This window comes from Sciurus vulgaris (genome assembly GCF_902686455.1).
Source record: "Sciurus vulgaris genome assembly, chromosome: 12".
Taxonomy (NCBI): Eukaryota; Metazoa; Chordata; class Mammalia; order Rodentia; family Sciuridae; genus Sciurus; species Sciurus vulgaris.
This window is the reverse complement of record NC_136473.1, coordinates 57320561-57344263: the sequence shown is the minus strand read 5'-3', so window position 1 is coordinate 57344263 and position 23703 is coordinate 57320561. Positions and strand designations below refer to the sequence as shown.

The 23703-nt window shown below is 34.9% G+C and overlaps 1 protein-coding gene and 1 pseudogene across 14 annotated transcripts in view; both read right to left on the bottom strand.

Moving 5' to 3' along the window:
• CDC42BPA (CDC42 binding protein kinase alpha) overlaps window positions 1-23703 on the bottom strand; it is a 311754-nt gene that overhangs the window by 167692 nt on the left and 120359 nt on the right. The gene's annotated exons all lie outside the window — the stretch shown is intronic.
• On the bottom strand, window positions 1541-14377 carry LOC306641809 (hepatoma-derived growth factor-related protein 3-like; annotated as a pseudogene). The gene has a single exon. The product of its transcript is annotated as a hepatoma-derived growth factor-related protein 3-like (transcript).

Sequence of the window (23703 nt, the reverse complement as noted above, 5' to 3'; positions counted from 1 at the left end):
ATATATAAAGAACTCAAAAAACTCAAATGTCAAAATAAACCAAATGGCCCAATTGATAAATGGGAAAAAGAACCAAACAGACACTTTTCAAAAGAACAAACCAATGACAAACAAAGATATGAAGAAATGTTTGGCATCTCTAGCAATTAGGGGAATGCAAATCAAAATTACACTAGGATTTCATCCCACTCCAGTCAGAATGGCAATTAACAAGAACACAAATAATAATCAATGCTGACGAGGATGTGGGGAAAAAAGGTACACTCTTACATTGTTATAGGGTCTGCAAATTAGTACAACTAATCTAGTAAGTAGTGTGGAGATCCTCAAAAAATTAGGAATGGAACCACCACTGTGATTCAGCTATCATGCTCCTTGGTATTTATCCAAAAGATCTAAAATTATCACATTATACAAATATAATCACTTCAATATTTACAGCAGCATAATTCACAATAGCCAAATTATGGAATCAATCCAGGTGTCTAACAATAGATGAATGGATTAAGAGAATGTGACATAAATATATAATAGTTTTACTCAGGCGTAAAGAAGAATTAAATAATGACATCTGCTGGTAAATGGATTGAAATGGAGAAAATCATGCTAAGTGTAATAAGTCAGACTCAGAAATGAAGGGTCAAATGTTTTCTCTCATATGTGGAGGCTAGAGCAAAGCAAAAGAAAGGTGGCAGTTGGCCAGGGGGCATTGGTATCATAAAGATACAGGGAAGATAAGTGGAGTAGAAGGAGAACACGAGAGTGAGGGAAGGAATGGAAAGGGGAAGAAATGTAGAATGAATTTAACGAAATCATGTTATGTTCATATATAAAGGGTGCAAAGGGAATTTCACATTTATATATATGTAGAAGAAAGGAAGTTTAGTAGAGGACGGAGAATAGGAGGAGGGAGGAGGGGAGGAAAAGTGGAACTTGAAATCAAATCCCTTCATGTACGATTTTCTCAAAATGAACCCAAATACTGTAATTACAATCCTCCTTTAAAGAAGGAATAATACAGTTAGACTCCCAACATGATGGTTTCTGTTATTTCCCTTACATTTACTATAGTTTCCTTCTAAGCTGTTGTCTCCTTAGAACACAGGAAATTCAAGGGAGTTTCTAAAATCAGCAGCCTTGATTTCTTTTTCCTTTCCATCGGTATCTACTATCTTGTCAACTGCCTAATGCTTTCAGGTTAGAAGCTATACTAGGTAGTACTCCTATTAGTGCAATCTTCCTGATAGGAGAATTATAGCTCATTTTTTTAAAACAGAAATTACAGCATGATATTTGGGAAGCAGACCTGGCATCTCAGGCTATAGACTGACAACTGATAGATAATCATAGACATCACCTTCCTCTCATAAAGGAACTCATGCTTTTATATAAAGCTATTTATATCAGAGCTTTACATAAAAATATTCTGATTTCTCTGCTCTTCATTCTAGAAATTGTTTTTCCCAATGAAGAAGAAAATAAAAACTAGAAAATAAAAAAATATAGTTATCTAAAAATAGAAAAGTAATTTGTTTAGAAATCTGTAATTGAAAGAAATACCTAAATATTTTCACCATAGATGACCAGTTGAAAATTTTAACATGTAAAAATAGATTAATAAAGAACATGAAGATCAACTGATAAAAGAAACAGCTGATAAATAAGTATATAAAAAACATTTAACCTCAAAGTAAACAGTCGACAAGCATTAAACAATTATGCACGTACAGTACGGAATTAGAGGCAAATGCCACTAACTGGCATTACATACCAATGGAATATACAAAAGTAGAAAACAGAAATCCCCATGTTTCTCATTTTCACATTCCCTTATCTGCACCTAAAAATCTTCTTGGGTGAACACATATTTATCTCTACTCCTTCCAGAAGCCATAGCAAAATGACTACACAACAATTAAAAGGTAGAAACTCAGAAGTGAATGTGAGAAAAGATACAGACGATAAAAGGTGTGGTTGCAATCTTAGAAAATGGAAAATGTACTGTATGATAATCACAACAAAGAAAGGCAAATGACAACTGTCCACAAGTTGGGAGAAAGAAACTAAATTGACTTGATATATCATTTCATCTGTCTAAATAGTAGAAATGTGATTGTTAAGAAGGGTCTTACATTTGCTGGTAAATGGATGGAACTGGTGACTTATCATGCTAAGTAAAATAAGCCAATCCCCAAAACACAAAGACTTGATGTTCTCTCTGATATGTGGAAGCTAGTACACAATAAGGGGAGGGGAGGAAGAGTAGACATGCATTGGTTTAGACAAAGGGGAATGAAAGGATGGGAGGGGAATGGGAATAGGAATAGCAGAATCAGACATTACTTTCCTATGATCATATATGAATACACAACCAGTGTAACTCCACATCTTGTATAACCAGAAGAATGGGAAGTTAACTCCATGTAGGTATATGTCAAAATACTTTCTGTTATGTATAACTAGTAAGAACAAATTTTTTAAAAAGAAGAAAACCCCAAATAATCCAATTTACAAATTAAAATAGACATTTCTCAAAATAAGACATAAGTGGCCAACAGGTACATAAAAAGTGTTCGGTATCACTGATCATCAGGGAAACACAAATCAAAACCACAATGAGATACTATCTGACCCTAGTAAGAAAGCCACTATCAAAAAGTCTAACGATCACAAGAACTGGTAAGAATGTGGAAAAAAGGGAACCTTATAAGCTCTTAGTGGGAATGTAAATTAGCTCAGCCATTATGGGAAACGGCATGGTTCCTCAACTAAAACTACCACAACCATTCAATCAAAAATCCCACTACTAGTTCTATATCTAAAAGAAATGGAATCCATACGTCAAAGAGACATATGAACTCACTTGTTCATTACGGAATTATTCACAATAGTCAGGAATTGGAAACAATGTAGGTATCCATCAGTTGATGAATAAAGAAAATATGGTACATATGAACAGTGAAATACTATTCAGCCATAAAAAGAATTAGAACTAAAGATCCTTTCAATAAGTGAAATAAACCAGGCACAGAAAGACAAGTACCATATGCTCTCACCTAGATGTAGAATCAAAAACAAACTTGATCTTACAGAAATTGAGAATAAGAATTGTGGTTACCAGAGGACAGGTGAAGAATGGAGAAAGGTTGATCAATAGGTTCTGAGTTATACATAGGAGCAAGAAGGTCTCATGTGGGGACCATAGATAACAATTATATACCATACATTTCAAATAGCTAAAAGAAAACATTTTGGAAGTTTTTAAATTAAGAGAATGATAAATGTTTGAGGAACAAATATGTTTAACCTGAAGAAAAAAAAAAAAAAAGAACTAGAAGAGAAGGAAGAGAGAAAACTCAAAGTAGCAGCAGGATTGTTAGGTATTTGGTACATATAGAAGGAAAACAACAGGCATACTGGGCAAACTTAAAAAACAGAGGACCTTACCAAGTATAGGAAAATAAGTCTCTTGGCTCACTAATAAACCATTTATGCAAAGTTTCAATCATGTATTAACTACTAAGCAAAGCGAAAACATAATCAGTGAGAGAATAAAGGAGAGAAAAGTAGGAGGGATACAAATAGGTAGATCCTCAAATAGCATAAGATGTAGTCAATAAAAGTTCTAACAAACTGTCTAGAATTTATATATCTGGAAATAGATATCAGGACATTAGAGATAAGAGGATAAATAACAGAAAAACATAGCTTAAAGGAATTCCATGTGGCTGCCACTTGGAAGCAGTCATAAGAAGTGTGGAACAGGACTACTTTTCAATGTATCTTTTAATTGACATACAGTATTTTTACATATTTGTGAAGTACAAAGTGATGTTTTGATTCCTGTACACACTGGGTAACAACTGACTCAGAGTAAACAGCAAATTCATCACCTTAAACTTTTATTTCCTTATGGTGAGTAATTCAAATTACTCTAACTATTTTGAGATATATAATGTGTTAGTGTTAATCATATTCACTCTGTTGTGCCTTAGAATACCAGCACATATTTCTCCAATGAAAATGTAATACTGCACCTCTTGAGCAATCTTTTCCTCCTCCCTCTCCACTATTCTACTCTCAATTTCTATAAGAACTTTTTATACTAGTTGGGTTTCATTTTTACTATATACAGTATTTAATTTGATTAAAAACCAAAATACATATATATAATTTGAGTCATTTTTTTCACATTCCAATAAATTTATTCTGTAAAAACAATATTTTTTTGTTTTTTGATTTTTTTTTACAGTAAACTTTTCAACTACAAACCTCCAATACACAAAAGATGTTCCAAGGAAAGGCATAATAGAATTGATAAAACTCAAATTGAGTAAATGTGTTTTCACAATATAAGCTGGCATAAAAATAAAGAAAATTCTCTATTATCACTATAGCAACAATAATGTACACATAATAATGGTTTATGGGTGAATATTAACTATTCTAATGCTAGTTCCAAAAGAAAACAGTTCATTTTAAAATCTCTATTTAAAAGTCAATGCTTTGTCTGGTTTCTCACAGGGCCACTAGTGATTCCAGCCTTAAAATGTAAAGTATCCACCTTGAGTGATTAGCTCAAACTGTACTGGCATTGGGAAAAAATAAACCATTGCCTTTATTTTGGAGTAACACAAAAAGACTCACTAACTTCACATGCAGAAACTCAATCTGTGTACATAACAATATGAGTTTTGAAAAGTATAAGCTGTCAACTAGCTATTTCTAATACAGAATAGATATTGTACAATATGGTTAAAACTTTACACAGGGCCTCAGAACAGAAGGAGAATTTTAATTTCATATTTGATATACCAACATTATGTATCTAAGAATTACTTCCTGGGTTCTGTCAAAAAGAGGAAATCCTATCCTTAAGCATTACGAAGTGGTTATCTAAAATAATGCTAATTAATATGTAACCAAGTGTTTAGTGGTGGTGGGGTAAAGGCAGGAAAATAATGAACATAATTCCCTTGGTAAAAGGATCCTAGACACATGTAAGTCTGTGCACATATCTTGATAATTCTTAGTGGTTAAGGGCAACTTCATGCAATCATATAACATGATATTAAATCAATAACCTTTTTAAAAAGGTTAAAATGTCTCTTTTTCCAACAAAACAGAGAAATGTGAATAATGTACATACAAACTGGGGTTCTGTCAATGACAAGGACTATGTGTTGGTTCATATCAAATCCAAGAATATTAGACAACCAAACATTTAACCTTTTGTGGTTTCTCTTAATATGCAGCATTCATTAGGTAGTTAGGCCCCTTCACTGGTTTCCTGCAAGTCTGAGGTTGTGTTTCTTGTGTCACTGCCAGCATCTCCACACTCAGAGCTGCTTTTGTTTTCTTCTTCTTTGCAGTCTTTATCATCTTCATCTCCTGGAGATTTCTGGGATTGTTTAGAGGATTTCTTTGATGTATATGACTTTTTCCATTTTGAACCTCCTTTTTCATTTTTCTTTTGCCTTTTCCATCTTCCTCTACTCTATCACCTTGTTCCTCACTGTTTGCAATCTGCAGTGTTTCCACCTTCTCCCTCAGTTTCTGAAGAGCTCTGTTGCTGAACTACCTAGTATCCAGTAAATTTGACTCCTGGGTTATTTTCTATTTCCCACAATCCTTCATTAAATCCTTTCCGTTTGTTTGACTTCGCAAACATGTCTTTGTATTCCTTATATGGAAAAAGGTCTTTGGGACCTAGAAATGCAGTTTCATGAGTGCCAAAAAAGAAGATAGAATACTTGTTTGCTGGAGGCTTCGCAGCTCCCTCTGGAAGTTCATCAATCCGCGCCGGCCAGTGCAGGTAGCCCTTCATCTTGGCAAAGACTAGGTCGCCCACTTTGTACTCGCCAGGCCGCGGATGCGCCATCCCATAGGCTCCTCTCCCAGGTCGTCCTTGGTCGCTGTGAAGATGCCAGCAGGCCGCCCCCGAAGGTCGAGGGATGCGCTGCGCTCCCACAGGCCTCAAGCCGGGCGGGCTGAGTCATTTTATCAAAGAATATATATAAATTATTTGACTATGAGCATCTGAAGTCATCAATATTCTTAATCAAAACAATTGAGTACCAAGATCATAAATAAACCCTATAATGCTACAATGATAATACTAATTAATCTGCTTATTCAACAGAAATAATGTTATAAATTTAATGTAATATGTTGGCCTACCGACTCACTACACATCCTCATTCATTTTTATTTCATTGCTAAAAGTCTCTCTGCTCTTAAAATGGTCACTCTTAAGCAGATGGAAAACTCTTAGAAATCCTCTGGATTAAGGAGACCTCAAGAAGATGAGCTACTCTCCCCTAGTTCTGTTATGTCTGAAAATATTTAGGTCTTATTTTTATTGGGGGGAGGGATAAAATGCTGATATCAGATAGAATTTAAAGAATTCATAAATTAGAGGAAAAGTTGACTTTTCCATCTAATATAGGTACTGAATAAGATCTAAACTACCAGCCACCTGGAAGGCCTAACATACAAGTTCATGAACTTTATCACTCCAAGTCAAAGAAAAATGTCCCCTCCTTCTTTCTCAACAAAAGAGTGCATCTTGACCTTCTGTGGTTTCCTTTTTTCTTAAAGATTCTCTGTCGTTTTCATTTAAATCTAATTTGATAGTGGCCAAAAGTAAAGTGTTGGAGAGAAGTAACACAAAATATGATTTAAACTGGACTTAACCCATACAAGGCCAGCCCTAGATTTTTTTTCCCCCACTCTAAATTTTTTTAAGTATGGGCAAAGTGAACAGAGTCCACAGACTGACATTCACACAAATGTCTGGTGGATCTGGATAAGTCCTGACCAACACCCATCATGTGAGTAAAGAATGTTCTCACTAACATAACAAGCATATATACATATTTCATTCAAACTTCTGGGGGTGGGATGAAGATAGGGGTAAAGGAACTAAAAGAGCTCTCTTTTAGTTAAACTGAGTATAAAGTAGGTGACACTAACTTAAGTAACAGTACCTTCAATCCCCAAAAATTCCCTTTTTGTCATCTAGAAGAGACAGGATCAAAGAGAAGGAGGTAGATAAACATCTATTTATTCTCTCTACAAATAATGTGATCACTGAATCAAGGCTTTGGTATCTTGAAATGCTACCTAAGAAAAAAAAGACAGAAGCCTCCTAAAAAATGCGTTATGCTCAGTATTTGATAAAACCTCTCTAAATAATTAAAATTATAGATAAGAAGTTATCTATTATTCTTTCTCCTGCTCAAAGAAAATGCAAGTCCTTGTTTTCTCACCACAGACATATATGTATGATCAGATTTTTAAAAGGACTTTAAATGCTTAAAAGAAGTAGTCCAGGTGCTCAGAGGTAGAGCACTTACCTAGTATGTATGAGGCACTGGGTTCGATCCTCACCACATAAAAATAACTAAATAAAGGTCCATCTACAACTAAAAATTTTTTTAAAAAGTAGTTCAAAATTTTTTGACTTTTCCTTTTCTGCTCATTATGCAGAACATATCCCCTTTAAGATGACTATGACCTTTTAATTGCTGAGCACAGTACAATTTTTTCAGTTTGAAACCTACAGTGACTTGTATGACATCTGTCACTGTTGATTATTCTCCCAACTATAGTACTTTCTCCTATTTCTTCTCTTAACTCAAATGAATTTTTCCCAGTTTCCTCTTGTTATGGTTTGGATGTGAGGTGTCCCCAAAAGCTCACAAGTGAGACAATATTGAATTATAAGCATCTAAACCAATCAGTGAATTAATCCCTGACAGAGATTAACTGAGTGTTAACTGAAGTGGGTGGCTGGAGGAGGTAGGAATTGGGGGTGTAGCTTTGTGGTATATATTTGTATATGGCAAGTGAAGACTCACTCTCTCTGCTTCTCTCTTTTGGGGGAGGGGTGTAGGTACCAGGGATTGAACCCAGGGACACTTGAACCACATCCCCCTCCCCAGCCCTATTTTGTATTTTATTTAGAGGCAGAGTCTCACTGAATTACTTAATTAGCACCTTGCTTTTGCTGAGGTTGGCTTTGAATTTGTAATCCTCCTGCCTCAGCCTCCTAAGCGGCTATCTGTCTCTCTGCTTCTTTATCATCATGTGAAGTGCTTCCCTCTGCCACACTCTTCCACCATGATGTTCTGCCTTACCTTAAGCTCTGAGGAATGGAGCCTGCTATTGAGTCCTCTGAAACCATGAGCCCCCAAATAAATTTGCCTCCTCCACAGTTGTGCTGGTCAGGTCATTTAGTCATAGCAACGAAAAAACTGACTAAAACACCTCTCCTGGCTCCTTTTTCCCAAAAGCATGATTTCTGTTTCCCTAGTGATATCCTTCCCCTAAGAGGCACTAAAATGCAATATCCTGCTTTTTTGGGAGGGTGACTCACTCAATGATCTTCCCCTTGGAGGTGCCTATCTTCCTAGACTTCAGGTTAGTTGGTCTTGGATCTGATGGATTTTTTTTTTAAATCATAATTTCTTTGTATCTTTTCTATATCCTTATTTTCTTTTTCTTTTCATTTTGAGACAGGGTTTTTCTCTTGCCTAAGCTGGTCTCAAACATGCAATCCTCCTGCCTCAGTCTTCCAAGTAATTGGGAGTACAGGTATATACAATCACACTTGGTTGTGACCTTATTATTCACAGTCCACTTAGAAATATTTTTAACTACCTCACCAAAAAAATGTTAAGACTCTGGGGTTCTACATCTATGTCTTCACAATTGTTATACTACAGTTGTTATACAGATATTACCTATATATTCAATATAAACCCCAGAAGGCCATATTATTAATTTCTCTAAGTAGTCACGTTTTATGAATAAGAGGCAAAACTTTACAGTGTTGTATTTATCTAGACATTTACAATTCTCAGTGCCTAAGATTCCTTTCTACATATTCAGTTGCCATTTAGTATCATTTCCCTGAAGCCTGAAGAACTTCATTTAGCATATACTGCTTGCAGGTCTATTGCAATAAATGCTTTTTTCTTTTACCTAAAAATGTCTTTATTTCACTTTTATTCTTGAAGGATATTTTTACTTGACATAGAATTCTTAGTTGACAATCTCTTTGTTTCCATACTTTCTGATGAGAATTAATCTCTTAATGAAATCGTAGTTTCCTTATATGTAATGTGTTTCCTTGCTGCTTCCAAAATTTGGTTTGTGCTTTCAACAGCTTCATGATGGATGCTGACATGGCCTTTCGCATGTTCATCTTCTTGTATTCATTAAGCATCTCAAATGCATTAAGTTTATAACTTTAATGTGATTTGAAAAAATTGGGGCCATTATTTCTTCAGGTATTTTCTGTCCATTGTTGTTCTTTTCCTTCTGGATCTCAAAAGTACATGTCCACAAAACTTTTGGTATTTTTAATAGGTCGCTGAGGTGCTACCATGTTAATCTTTTTCTTTCTGTTCTCAACCTTCAATAATTTATATTTATCTATCTCCAAGTCTATACTTTGTCATCGCCAATATTTTTCCAGAGAAATTTTTCTTTTCAAATATTGTGTTTTCCATTTTTTCAATTTCCATTTGATTCTTAGAAATTGTTTCTACTTCTCAGTTGAGATTTCCTATATTTTCATTTATCATGAGCAGACAGTTCAAGAACACTTACAACAGCCACCTGAAGATCCTTTTTTTGCTAGTTTCTACCTCTGGGTCATTTTAGAAATGGTTGGTATTATTTTCTCTTGAAAATATATCATATTTTCCTGTTTCTTCATACACTGGGTAAGTATGAACTGTATCCTGATCATAATGAATTTTAATGGTTGAAATCTGGATGCTTTTATTTTTCTCCAATTAGTGGTTTGTTTTTTTTCCCTCTTGCTTTATCAACTGATTTATCACACTGAAAGTCCAAATCTGTTATTCTAGAAGTTCTAGTCTCAGTTGATATCTTTTTTTCTTTTAGCTGAGCAGTTTTAAATCAGAGATGTGGACACACAGATTTTGGATTCCCTCTATAGCAAACACAATTTCCCAAAATTCAGCTTTCATACTTCGGGAGCCATAAAGACTGAAATTTTTCCAACTGTATCCAAGTCACACTGCTGACCATGGTGTCTTCACCCAAATCCAGGCTGAGAGTTGCAAAAAAGTAACCTCCTCTAAGTGTATATTCCTATCAGCTCCACCTGCTTCTGCATATTCTCTAGTGCCTTTAGGATGCTAGTTTTGTTTTATACTCAGATTTTTATTGCTTTCTGTGAGTACCCAGAAGTATCTCATTCACGACCCTTCCTTGTATATTTGAACCACTATCGAGTTTTCTAACAGATGCAGTCAATGTATTTCTAATAAAGCACCTAGGGTGTTTAAGTTTCATGGATGTGACAAACCATTTTTTTAGCTGTCTCAATAAAATCTCTCATTGCAGAATTCTCATCTAGACTCCTACTACTCCCCCATCAAGAGGAACTGTCCCTCCTGCTTGAACCTGGATAGAATTTTGACTGCCCCTTCCACTGTGAAGATGAGACTTTATGACTTTGAAGGATAGGACATAAAGACATCATGCAATTCTTTGTTCTCTTGGGGCACTTCTTCTTAGAACCTAGTCATAATGTTGATAAGAAACTCAAGTAGCCCATGGAGAGGCCCCAGGCCCAACTGATGGGCAACACTTACTAGTTATGTATGTGAGACAAACTCAAGTAGTTCATGGAGAGGCCCCAGGCCCACTGCTCTGGCTGGACTCTAACCCAATTGATGGGCAGCACTTACTAGCTAGGTATGTAAATGAGACTCCTGGTGTATCTTCCAACCCCAAGTGGGTCACTGCAACTCAAGCTGCACAGTGAAGAAACAATTAGTACCAAATTGCAGATTCATGAGCAAAAAAAAGTGACTATTGTTTTCTATTAGCCTCTATGTTTCAGGGTGTAGGGTGGACAGAGATGTGCTGCCTTCTCTTCCATCAAAGGGCTCTGCCTCAGATATCAGTCAGATCCTTCAGAATTGCACAGAGCCTCTTCCCAAACACATCTTTCTTTCTTGGAGAAGGCCATATGCACTGAATGACTGATGTGCAAAGATAATGATCAAGCCATTTTGACCAAATTACCAACAACTCAGATGGCAACAGCCTCTTCAGAACTCTAGTTGGGGCTCACTGAGGTTTTGGTCCACAGTATAATTTGACTTCTCCCTCCATCCAATCCTGCTTCCTTCAACTCCCTTCCATAGGTGTTAATCCCCATTAAATATCCTGCATGATACATACTGACTCAATGCCTACTTCTGAAGAACACAACATACTATGCAGCAATTGTTAAGTGGAACAATAGGAAACAAATTCCATTTTCTGTTATAAAATGCAAAATAGCTTCCCGGAAGGTATCTAGAGGCACTCAGAATGGTCCAGCGTTTGACCATCGTAGGCTTTCCTACAATACAGCCTCTAACAAAACAAAGCTATCTTGAACCCCTGGTAATAGAATTGTGTACCTTTATACAAAGAAGGTTGGGAAAGCACCAAAATCTGCATGTGGTGTGTGCCCAGGCAGACTTCGAGGGGTTCATGCTTTGAGACCCAAAGTCCTTATGAGATTGTCTAAAGTAAAAAAACATGTCAGCGGGACCTATGGTAGTTCCATGTGTGCTAAATGTGTCCATGACAGGATCAAACGTGCATTCCTTATTGAGGAACAGAAAAAGGTTGTGAGAGTGTTGAAGGCAAGAGTCAGAAAGCCAAATAAAAAAATGAAGCTTCTATGAATTATAAAAAGTCAAAAAAAAAAGATGCAAAATAACATCTGGCATTCAGATCCACTCTGTTAGTGACATCTTGCAAATAAGGTGACAGCCAACCTACCAGACACCCAAGTATTGTCAATAAAGGGAGTGAAGAGAAAGACAAAACATTAGTTCCAACCTTCACAACCCATGAAAACTGAGAAAGTTTTAGAAATGTTTACAAAAGATAAACTCTACATTACCACTGTGAAACCATTATTCAAATTTCTCCCTAATTTGAATATGAATCAACCCTTTTTCTGTAAAGTTCCAAAAATCAGTGATTGTCTTTGTCTTTAAGAAAAACAAGTAACACTGGACTTAAAATGAATAGTATTATTTTAAAACAATAAAACAATATTAATATATTTATGATACATACTTTCCTTTATAACAGTAAGAATTTTTTAAAAGCATTCCAAAACAATGACTATAATAAAAGGAAGCCAGATGCACAATTATTACAAATATTATTCCTATAATAGTTAAATGTGGGTTTAAAATTAGTTGATCTGCAAAGCAGTAGTTTTTAACTGTCTGAACATCAAAACTACTAGAAAGTTTATTTAATTACAGTCCTTGGGACCCAATCCATACACTGTAAATCAGAATACTGCACAGCAACTGGTCAATGAGAATTACTAATTTAAGGCATGCATTTCTCTTTCCCATCAGCAGCATGTCTCTCCCAATCAGTTCCTTCTTATTGTTTATATAGGTTAGAAAACAGAACTCTTATATAAGAATGCTTTTATTTTCTGTTCTTCCTACTCCCCTTTTTATATACATATAGAAAAATTACCATACTACAATGTAATACTACACCACCACTTTACATACACGAGGAAAAAAGTCTCATGCTACATTGGAATACAACAACCAAACTGCATCTTAAATCAAAAATCAATAAATAGGATGGCATCAAATTAAAAAGCTTCTTCACAGAAAAGGAAAGAATCAAGAACGTGAAGAGAGAGTCAACAGATGGGAGAAAATCTTTACCACCTGTTCCTCAGGCATTAATCTAGGATACACAAAGAACTCAAAAAAATAAACAAAAAAACTGACCCAATAAATGGGCAAAGGAACTAAACAGACATTTTTCACCAAAAGAAGAAATACGAACATCAACAAATATATGAAAAACTGTTCAACATCTCTAGCAATTAAGAGAAATGCAAATTAAAACTACACTGAGATTTCATCTCACTCCAGTCAGAATGGCAATTATCAAGAATACAAGGAATAGTAAATCTCGGCAAGGATATGGGGAAAGAGTACACTCATACATTGCTGGTGGGACTGCAAACCGGTACAACCTTTCAGGAAAGTAGTATAGAGATTTCCCAAAAACTTGGAATGGAACAACCATATGACCCTGCTTATCCCACTCCTTGGTATATAGCCAAAGGATTTAAAATCAGTATACTATAGGGATGCAGCCATTTCAATGTTTACAACAGCACAAATCACAACAGCCAAGACATGGAGTCAATCTAGGTGCCGTTCAACAGATGAATGGATAAAGAAAATGGGGTACATATACACAATGAAGTATTACTCAGTCAAAGAAGAACAACTTTATGTCACTTGCCAGTAAATGGATGGAACTGGAGACTATCATGCTAAGTGAAATGAGCCAGTCCCAAAAAGTAAAAATTTGAATGTTTTCTCTGATATGTAGAAGCTAATCCAAAATAAAGAGGGGGAGGGAGCTAAAAAGAATAGAATAAAGATCAGTGGAGTAGACAAAGGGGAATATAGGGAAGGGAGGAAGGCTGGGATAGAAAAAGACAATGGAATGAATCTAACCTAACATTCCTATGTACACATATGAATACACCATAGTGAATCTCACCATCGTGTACATCAACAACACATTTGAAAAAAAAACGAATAGCAGAAAGATCAGTAGAACACAGGGAAGGGAACAAGGGGTGTGAGGATGGGAGAGGAAGAAGAAGTACTGGGGGCTGAATTAGAACAAATTATATTCATGCTTCAATAATTATGTCAAAATAAATTCTATTATCATGTATAACTGAAAAGAACCAATAAAATAAATGTCCAAAGTATTCAAGGTTTAATAACTATAAATGCTTTCTATTTTCACTGTCCAAACACCCTTAACTTGATGCCGTAATAATACAGTAGTATGTCCAGGTTTTTAAATAAATAAATGTCTCTGTGTGTGTGTGTACTCTCTTAATTTTTCAAAAGAAACATTATGTCAGTCATAAAGAAAAGTCACATGAGTAAAATTCTGTCATCGATAGCCTTTTCATTAGTTAGAAATTAGAATTTTTAATGGGAACACTAATTTGGCGCTTATCTACAATTTAAAAAAGTTATTCATAAAATTTCTCAAACTTTTCTCAGCTTCTCTTTTTCCATTACATATTGACTTTTTTTTTTTTTTTTTAAAGAATTCTATGTGATACCAGGCATAGTGGCGCATGCCTATAATCCCAGTAACTCAGAAGGCTGAGGCAGAAGGATAGCTAATTTGAGGCCAGCATGGACAAGGTTAGCCTAGGCAACTCAGCCAGCTATTTTAAGATAAAAACTAAAAAGGACTGGGGGTATAGCTTAGTGGTAGAATGTACCCAGGGGTTCAATCCTCAGTACCAGGAAAAAAATTTCTAGTGAATAATAAAAATACAATTCCAGGTATTATAAAATAATGGTGGCTGTCCAAATCTAACCCTTCAAAACCTATCCAGATACAATCAACAGTGAAAACAACACAGGAACAATACTAATAGCGTAACTCAAAGATTACCATGAAATTCAAAATTATGTGTAGATATGGAAATAACTATTTGAATATAGTAAATTCAACTTTAGAGGAAACTAGATTAAAGAGAAAGAGACTGTGAGAAAAAGAAGAACAGAACAAGGAAGTCAAGGTGTGATAAAATACACATTAAACCACTAACCACCATCACTGAAAAGGTCCTATTATAAGTGAGTGGGATGATATAGAACAACTGAGGAAAGATAAGTGAAGGGGACATGGTCTCTGTACTACTTTTACAATTTTCTGTGAATCTGAAATTATTTCAAAATAAATATTTTCTTAAGTCAAAAAAAATTATGGAGCAAGTTTATATAAGTATTATATTGTGGTCTTCTTTATATTGTTAGACATTAATATAATGCCTTCATACTTACTGTATTTGACAAATATTTGTATTTGGATAAACAACATATCACTTAAAAATCAACATGTACAGCTGTATCAAGAGTCAACAGTATTTAATTTGAGAACCAATCCTTGGATTGATTCAGTTAGAGCCTTCTGAAGATCCAATAAAATAATAAAATGAAGAATTGGATGTAACTTACCATCAAGTAATTTCCATGCTAACTAGGTTCTGCATAAGTTAGTTGTAGATAAAAGGAGGAAACAAGTAATTAAATCAGTATGAAAATATATGTGATAGTATCACAGAATGGACTACCAATTTCCTTAAATCTATCCTTAACCTGCACTGTTTCTTCCAAATAACAGCTATCTTCACACTGATACCACTGCTGTGTCTACAAGTGCTATACCACCATAGATGCCCTGACAAACAATATTGGTTTGCTATAAAAGAGAGCCTTGGCTAAAGACCAGAGGGTGGACTGTGAATAGAGAACTAACCTTACTCAAAGTAAGGTCCCACCTTTGTCTTCAGCTACTGAGAAGCCATCTCCAGGTTCTTAGAATATCATGACAGTTAGGAGTATATTTGTTTGGCTACCAGACAGTCTCATAATGTAATTTATGATGCATGTCATTCATGTATGCCATGTGGTGTTAAGTTTTTACTCTGAAAGAGATTAGGATTTAAGGTATCAGCCCAACTTCTAGGAATAGGAGAGGAGACTAAGGACAGTCACATAGGCAGTGGAAATCAAAAGCTCAGGTGTACTTCCACAGTTGGCACTACTCAATGTGCACAGTCATATACTAATTCGGCCAAGAGAAGATGATGGGAGTTTTGCTTTTGGTATTTTTAACCTCTACCCTATTCACATCTTCCTTTGGCTGATTTAAATTCACATTCTGACAGGAAACAAACAATAATTGTTAAGTATAACAGATTACAATGAATTTTGTAAGCCCACTTACACAATTATCAGAGCTCAGGGTGGTTTTGTAAACCCTTAAAATTGTATTGGTATCAGAAGTGATGGTGGTCTTTTGAAAATGTTCCCTCTAACTTCATAGCTGACCCAAATTCCTCACAGGTACTAAATACCAATGAACTTTAATGAAATGATTATCTTTATATAAATAATCCCTAAAATGGTACACATCCTGAATTTACCTATAGCACTGCCATAACAACGTTGAACTACAACAGTACCTATTCTTCAAAATCTTCAGAATACTACACAAATGGCTCCCCCATTAGCAATATGAAAAATTCCAACTTTAAAATGTGACTCATTTTATGAGTCTATGAGGGACTAAAGTTAGTTCGGGCAAAGCCTCCAGCCTCCAAGTAATTCTAACTCATTGTAATGATTTTACATATACCAAGAGGGTAACTACCAAATAGTATCCACAAATCTTAAGATGAAAGAGATGAAATCAGCCTGAAGCCCTAGTGGAAGGCCCAGGGCATACCTATCCTACATAAAATTCTTAAGGAATAAGGAATGAAAAACTCACTAGAATTTAATTCTGTAGTATTTCCCCCAACAAATTCTATTAAACTCCTTTTTCTGTTATTTATCAGTATACTTTAGAGTTAATACCATTCTCTAAAACATTATTAACATCAAGGAAATGAGGTTAATAAAAACTGTCAATCCTAAACTTGGAATGGAACCACCATTTGACCCAGCTATCCCACTCCTTGGCCTATACCCAAAGGACTTAAAATCAACATACTACAGAGATATAGCCACATCAATGTTCATAGCTGCTCAATTCACCATAGCCAGATTGTGAAACCAACCTAGATGCCCTTCAGTTGATGAATGGATAAAGAAACTGTAGCATATATATATATATAATTGAATATTACTCCACCATGAAGAATGATAAAATTATGGCATTTGCAGGCAAATGGATGAAACTGGAGAATATCATGCTAAGTGAGATAAGCCAATCTCAAAAAACTAAAGGACAAATGATCTCGCTGATAAGCGGATGAGGACATATAATGGGGGGTAGGAGGGGTTAGGGTTAGGGTTAGGTTTAGGGTTAGGGATAAGGAGGGTGGTAAGAATGGAGGAAGGAAGGACTGTATAGAGGGAAAGGAGGGGTGGGAGGGGTGGGGGGGGAGGGAAAAAGAATAACAGAATGAATCAAACAACATTGCCCTATGTAAATTTATGATTACACAAATGGTATGCCTTGACTCCATGTACAAATAGAGAAACAACATGTATCCCATTTGTTTAAATAATAAAAAAAAAAACTGTCAATCCTAAATCTTGAATATGGAACAGATAACATGAGGAAAAACAGGAGTTATGAAGGAATCCATAAATATGTTAACATTTTTTATTTTTATTTTTGTTTTTGGACTAGGGAAAAGGTCACTTCACAGATATATGCCATCCTAAAAACTTATCCAAGCTCATTAAGTGTTAAAAAAAAAAAGGCAAGAAAGAACACATATTTCATCAAGTTCCCCAAACCTGCTAAATTTGTCTTCAGAAACAGATTTTTATTTAAAAAAAAAAAAAACTAGTATGTCTTAGCCCTTAGGATCATAGCCTGTTCTGAAACTTAGACATTTTCACATGGAAAAAAAAAAAAAAATTCTACCAGAAAAAGAAATAAAGGTAAGCATGAAAAACAGGAAAACATAACTTCTGTTCACTGATTACTTTCCCCTGGTGTAGTTTCTTTATTTTTACATATAATTTCTGTTTTGACTCCTTAGTCCTTTTTATATTTCACCACTGATCTACTTTATGAGTTCTTATTTTAAATTACCTAAATCCATTATGGAAGAGGAGGGTGGAGAGAGGGAGGGAGGAAGAAAGAAAGGGAAAGGGGGAGAGGGAGAAAAGAGAGAGGGAGATAGGGAAAGGGAGACAGTAAATACAATTCAATGGACACTGAATGCAGTAATGGTTGATATACCTCTTTTTGAAGTTTAGATAAGATTCATGGTCTAAATACCAAATGTGACAGCAAATATTCCAAAATATGATTTGACAATGGGAATGCTATATTGCAGTAACCTATTAACTTAACCCAGTAAGAAACTGTTGATAACCACGAGGCTCTCTCAGTCTAGATGAAAAAACCTTCCAGCAACACCTATTAAACTATATCCACTGAGCACAATAGAGAAAAAAGTCTCAGTCTATGCCTCTCCAAATTTAAACCTAATGGAGAAAATAGTCAATATTAAAGTTACAAATATTCAATAATGAATAGCATCCTATGCTTAAACAGCATATACCAAGTTATTAATCACTACATGCATTATTTACATTAGTTCACCTCATTCACCTGTATCATCCTTAGGGATGTGATATATCTTGGAGTGGGGGGGGTCAATATTCTATCAAAGGACTGAAAGAACTGAGCATTAATGGTCTCCTTATATATATAAACTCATGTCTTAGAGCTCTATAAAATATTAACTTAATATTTCTTTGATAATTCCATCCCCTTCATCTTTACTATCTTGTTTTCGAAGTCCTACTATTCAGATGTGTTACCCTATCAATGATCGCATAATTTCCTCCATTGTTCTCTCCAGTATCCAAGGTATAATTATTTTTCTCCTATTTCTTAGGATATTTCCTCAATTTTATTTTCAATTGCTTCTAATTTTGCTTTAAATCTATTATAATTTTAATTTCAAAAGCTCTTTTTATTTTCTTAGGATCCTTTCTCTATAGCATGTTAATAGCATGTTTTTCATAAATGTCACACATCCTCTATCTCTCAGAGATCACTAGTGATCATTTGGGGAGAGAGATTTTCTTTTCCTTAAGTCATGTTTCCCCCAAGTTTCTTCTGTTCATTCTGGTTTATATTTTTTTTCATTCTATTCTTTTATTTGTTCTTTTTAGATATACATGACAGCAGAGTGCATTTCAACATATTACATATACACGGAGTTAATTTCCCATTCTCCTGGTTGTACATGAGGTGGAGTTAAAACTGGTCGTGTATTCATATATGATCATAGGAAAGTAATGTCTAGTTCATTCTACTATCTTTCCTATTCCCATCCCCCCAACCCTTCATTCCCCTTTGTCTAAATCAATGCATATCTACTCTTCCCTTCCCTCCCTTATTGTGTTCTAGCATCTGCATATCAGAGAGAACATTAGACAGTTGGTTTTTGGGGATGGCTTATTTCACTTAGCAAGATGGTCTCCAGTTCCATCCACTTACTGGCAAATGCCATAATTTCATTCTTCTTCGTGGCTGAGTAATTTTCTCTGGTTTGGATTTTAATCTCTTTTTTATGCTAGGATCAAAGACTTGTGCACGTTAAGCATATTCTACCAGCTACACCAAAGTCCTTGGATTTAAATCTTAAAAGTATACCACAGATGTCAGAGATCCCTTACTACACAATTCACATTTAAGAGGAGGGTGCTAGAAAGGTTATGGAATTATCTATATGGCTGAGTAATCTGGTTTTGCTCTTTCACTGGGGAAATAGCTGAACTTCACAGCTGATCTTTCAACTGGTCTGTTTAAAATTCCTCAGAAAAGAATCTCGCAGTCTCCTGCCTAGAGAGCACAAGCCTGGCCATTGTTCTTTAGAGTCAAAAGGGGAACGGGCCCTAGAGGGTGGTATCAATATTCAAAATGTAAAATTAATTATTCCAGTAAGTCCTCCCATGTTTAGATGGTAAATTTGCCCATACCTGGGTCCTCAAAGGATTTAGACTTTGTTTCACCCTTTCCAGAGAGGAAAGCTTGAGCCTTGCAATAAGGAAAAGCAAGGTGTACTTGCCCAGCTTCAACCAGGAAGGTGATATGGGTGTCTAAAGGTTAAATTCTCAACCAATATTCTTATTCAGATTCATATTCCCCTCTCTCCCAAAGTGCTTGGTAATAAAAAATCCTGTCTTTTGAGGAATCTATAATATGGATCAAGTTGTTTCTAAACAAATTCAGTATGTTTTGAAAATAATGTTATGAAATCATTAATTTAAGTACACCCAATGGGTTTCAAATTATTATCTCCATTAAATCTGAAAATTTTCCATCTTTGATCAGTGGTAGCCTGCCCAAATTTGACTCCTGAATCCTTCTGACCATGACACTAAAAAGTTTTTGCTATTTGGGATGATAAGATGTTCCAGGCTCATCTTGAACATTTCCTACCATTAGTCATTTCTCCAAGAAACTTGCCCCCATCCGTAAGAGAAGTAATATTCAAGGACTACAATCTGCCCATATGGATGGTCATTGTTATTGTACTGGTCATTGTTTCTAGTCCTTTGCATTGCACTGTGTGTGTGTGTGTGTGTGTGTGTGTGTGTGTGTGTGTGTGTGTTGGGGGGTATGTGAAAACAAAATTCTTCAGTTCAAACTGATATTCTCAATTTGAATTCAGTACTATAGGGTTTTTAGTAATACTCTTCTGTATTATATCAGCTTCTCTTTTCATCTATACCAAAAATCCTGTTCTTAAGGACACAGGGAATGATATAATTAGGATACTCCATCAAGATCCTTAAAGTTGCTTTTTTCACACACAACTATCTCAAAAATGACAGTAATTACACTATCAACACTAATTTGATTACTGAAAACAATTTGAAAAAAATTGCATAAATTATTCCCAGTTGTCACCAGCTACTTTTACAGTTGTCCTATATATTTGTTGTAAGAGCATACAGCCATTAATACTATGCACTCTCCTGTTAGCCTTTTTTCTGCTTTTCTTCCACAAGGAACCATTAAATGAGAAACGCCAGCCTACATGCTGATGTTTCTCAGACCATTTTGGTTGTCTGATTTTTCTACTAGACATAGAATCTAAAGGAAAAATTCAGGGAAACAACATGGCCCAAGGTTCTGGAACTTGAATCCATTTGTATGTACCCTTTATACCTGAAAGTCAGTTTTGTTCAGATAATTTTCTGGAATGCCATAAATATTCAGTGCATGATTGTCATAAAGTTTTGTCACTGCACAGTTCAACTGATATTTTTCTTTCCACGTAAGTCACTTGTTCATTTTGTCTCCCCCAAAGGATTTTTACCTTCTTTCATTTGAAGGTCAAGAGTTATACTACAATTGTTTATGATCTTTCTCCATTATGTTATATTTCTTATACACACTACATATTCATTCATTGAATATACCAACTAAAATATTTGTTTTAAAAAGTTACATATTTTAAAGAATTTAAGAAAAAACAATTTATAATGAAATTTTTACCATTTATTATTCTCTTTTATTCTTTCATGAAAATTCAGATTTCCTTCTGCTATGGTCTCTCTACATTTTGAAGTATATTCCTGAGATATTCTTGTAAGAAAGGTCTTGGAAAATGAGTTCTTTTGGATTTCCTGTATCTAGAAATATATTTTTTTCTATTTTACAAAACGAAATTGTCACTGGATATACAATTTTGTTTTGACAGTTTTCTTCTTTTTAAAATAGTCTAAAGATGCTATTCCACTGTCTTTTAGTCCCTGATGATTTTGATGTGAAGTCTGAAACCATTCAATTATTTTCCCCCACAAAAAATTTTGTTCTTCTATAGTTGTTTTCAAGATTTCTTTATCCTTCTATACTCCACACTTTGATGGTGATACACTAGATATGGTCTCCTGTTGGTTACAATATACTAGGTGTAGTTTCCTATTGATTATAGTGCACTAGGTGTGGTTTGTTATTAATCATGATATACCAGGCATAGTTTCCTATTGATTATGATATACTAAGTATGGTTTCTCATTCATTATGATGTACTCGGTATGTTTTCCTATGGATTATGATGCACTGGGTGTGGTTTCCTATGGATTATGATGAGCTAGGTATGATTTCACATTGATTATGATGCACTAGGTGCAGTTTCCTAGAATCTATACTACTTGGGATTGCTGTAATTTTTTCTATTATAAATTCAAATTATTTCTCCAAACATGAAAACTTGGAGGCTTATTTTATTTGCATGGAATAATTTCCACTGATTTATATTAAAATTTATTGATTTTTTTTTAATTGTAAACAAATGGCATACATGTTGTTTCTCTGTTTGTACATGGAGTCAAGGCATACCATTTGTGTAAACATACATTTACATAGGGTAATGTTGTTTGATTCATTGTTATTTTTTCCCTTCCACCCCACCCCTCCCACCCCTCTTTTCCCTCTATACAGTCCTTCCTTCCTCCATTCTTGCCCCCCTCCCACCCCCCATTATGTGTCATCATCTGCTTCTCAGTGAGATCATTTGTCCTTTAGTTTTTTGAGATTGGTTTATCTCACTTAGCATGATATTCTCCAATTTCATCCATTTGCCTGCAAATGCCATAATTTTATCATTCTTTATGGCAGAGTAATATTCCATTGTATATATATACCACAGTTTCTTTACCCATTCATCAACTGAAGGACATCTAGGTTGGTTCCACAATCTGGCTATGGTGAATTGAGCAGCTATGAACACTGATGTGGCTATATCTCTGTAGTATGTTGATTTTAAGTCCTTTGGGTATAGGCCAAGGAGTGGGATAGCTGGGTCAAATGGTGGTTCCATTCCAAGCTTTCTGAGCTATCTCCACACTGCTTTCCAGAGTGGCTGCACTAATTTGCAACCCCACCAGCAATGTATGAGTATACCTTTTTCCCCACATCCTTGCCATATTGATATTTTTATGTGCTTTCATTCCTGTGCTTGAAGCCTTTCAGTGAATTTTTATTCAAAATGCTGTGTTTTCTGTTTCAAACTTTCAATTTGGTTCTTTTACAGTTTATTTCACTGCTGAGATTTGTCTATCATTTCACTTATTTCCAAAGTGGATTTTTTTGTTTTGTTTTACTTCCTGGAGCATACTTAATATAAGAGCTTTAAGTCTTTTTAAATATTTTTAGTTCTAGATAGACACAATACCTTTATTGTATTTACTTATTTTTATGTGGTTCTGAGGCTCAAAACATGCCAGGCAAGTGCTCTACTACTGAGCCACAACCCCAGCCCTATTTTAGGTCATTATCCAATAATTCTTATGCCTTGGTTACCCTAGCACTACCATCAATTGAACATTTTTTTCCTCCTGAGATTAAATCATAATTTCCTAATTTTAATGTATTGTATATACTGTGAATGTATGTCATCCACATTTTGGATTCTGTCATAAAAGTTTGGAAAATGATGGTGTTCTGATTTTACCAACCTAGTTGAACTTGTATGTTCACATATTCTAAAATATGAATGAACCTTGAAAATATGTTAAGTAAAAGAAAACAGTCATAAAATAATACATGTTACATGACTTCATTTATATGAAATCTGCAAAAAGGCAAATCTACAGAATATAAAGTAGGGTAATTGTTGCTTGGGGCTGAGGAAATAGAGGAAAACATAGAAGAGGTTAAAGGTACAGAATTCCTTTCAAAGCAATGAAAATGTTCTAAAATGGATTGTGGCAATGGTAGCACATATCTGTGAATATACTAAAAAAAAAAACACTGTTCACTTTAAATGAGTGAATGTATGCTATGTGAATTAGGTCTCAAAAGCAATCTAGAAAGATTATTTACACTGATGAAAAGAAACTGATTAAACTGAAAGCATTAACATTATGAATATCTACACTGATAATCAATGCAGTGCTAAAAAACACCACTGAAGTCTTAATCTTTCCACTTTTGTCATCTAAAAGTAAAGAACAATATAATCAATACAACATTCTAATGAGACCAAACTTCATTTTCTTCACTGGTCTAGAGGATTTAGTCTTTGATTACTAGCATGCTTTAAGTTATAACTGACAATCTGAACACCAACTCTATTGCTGA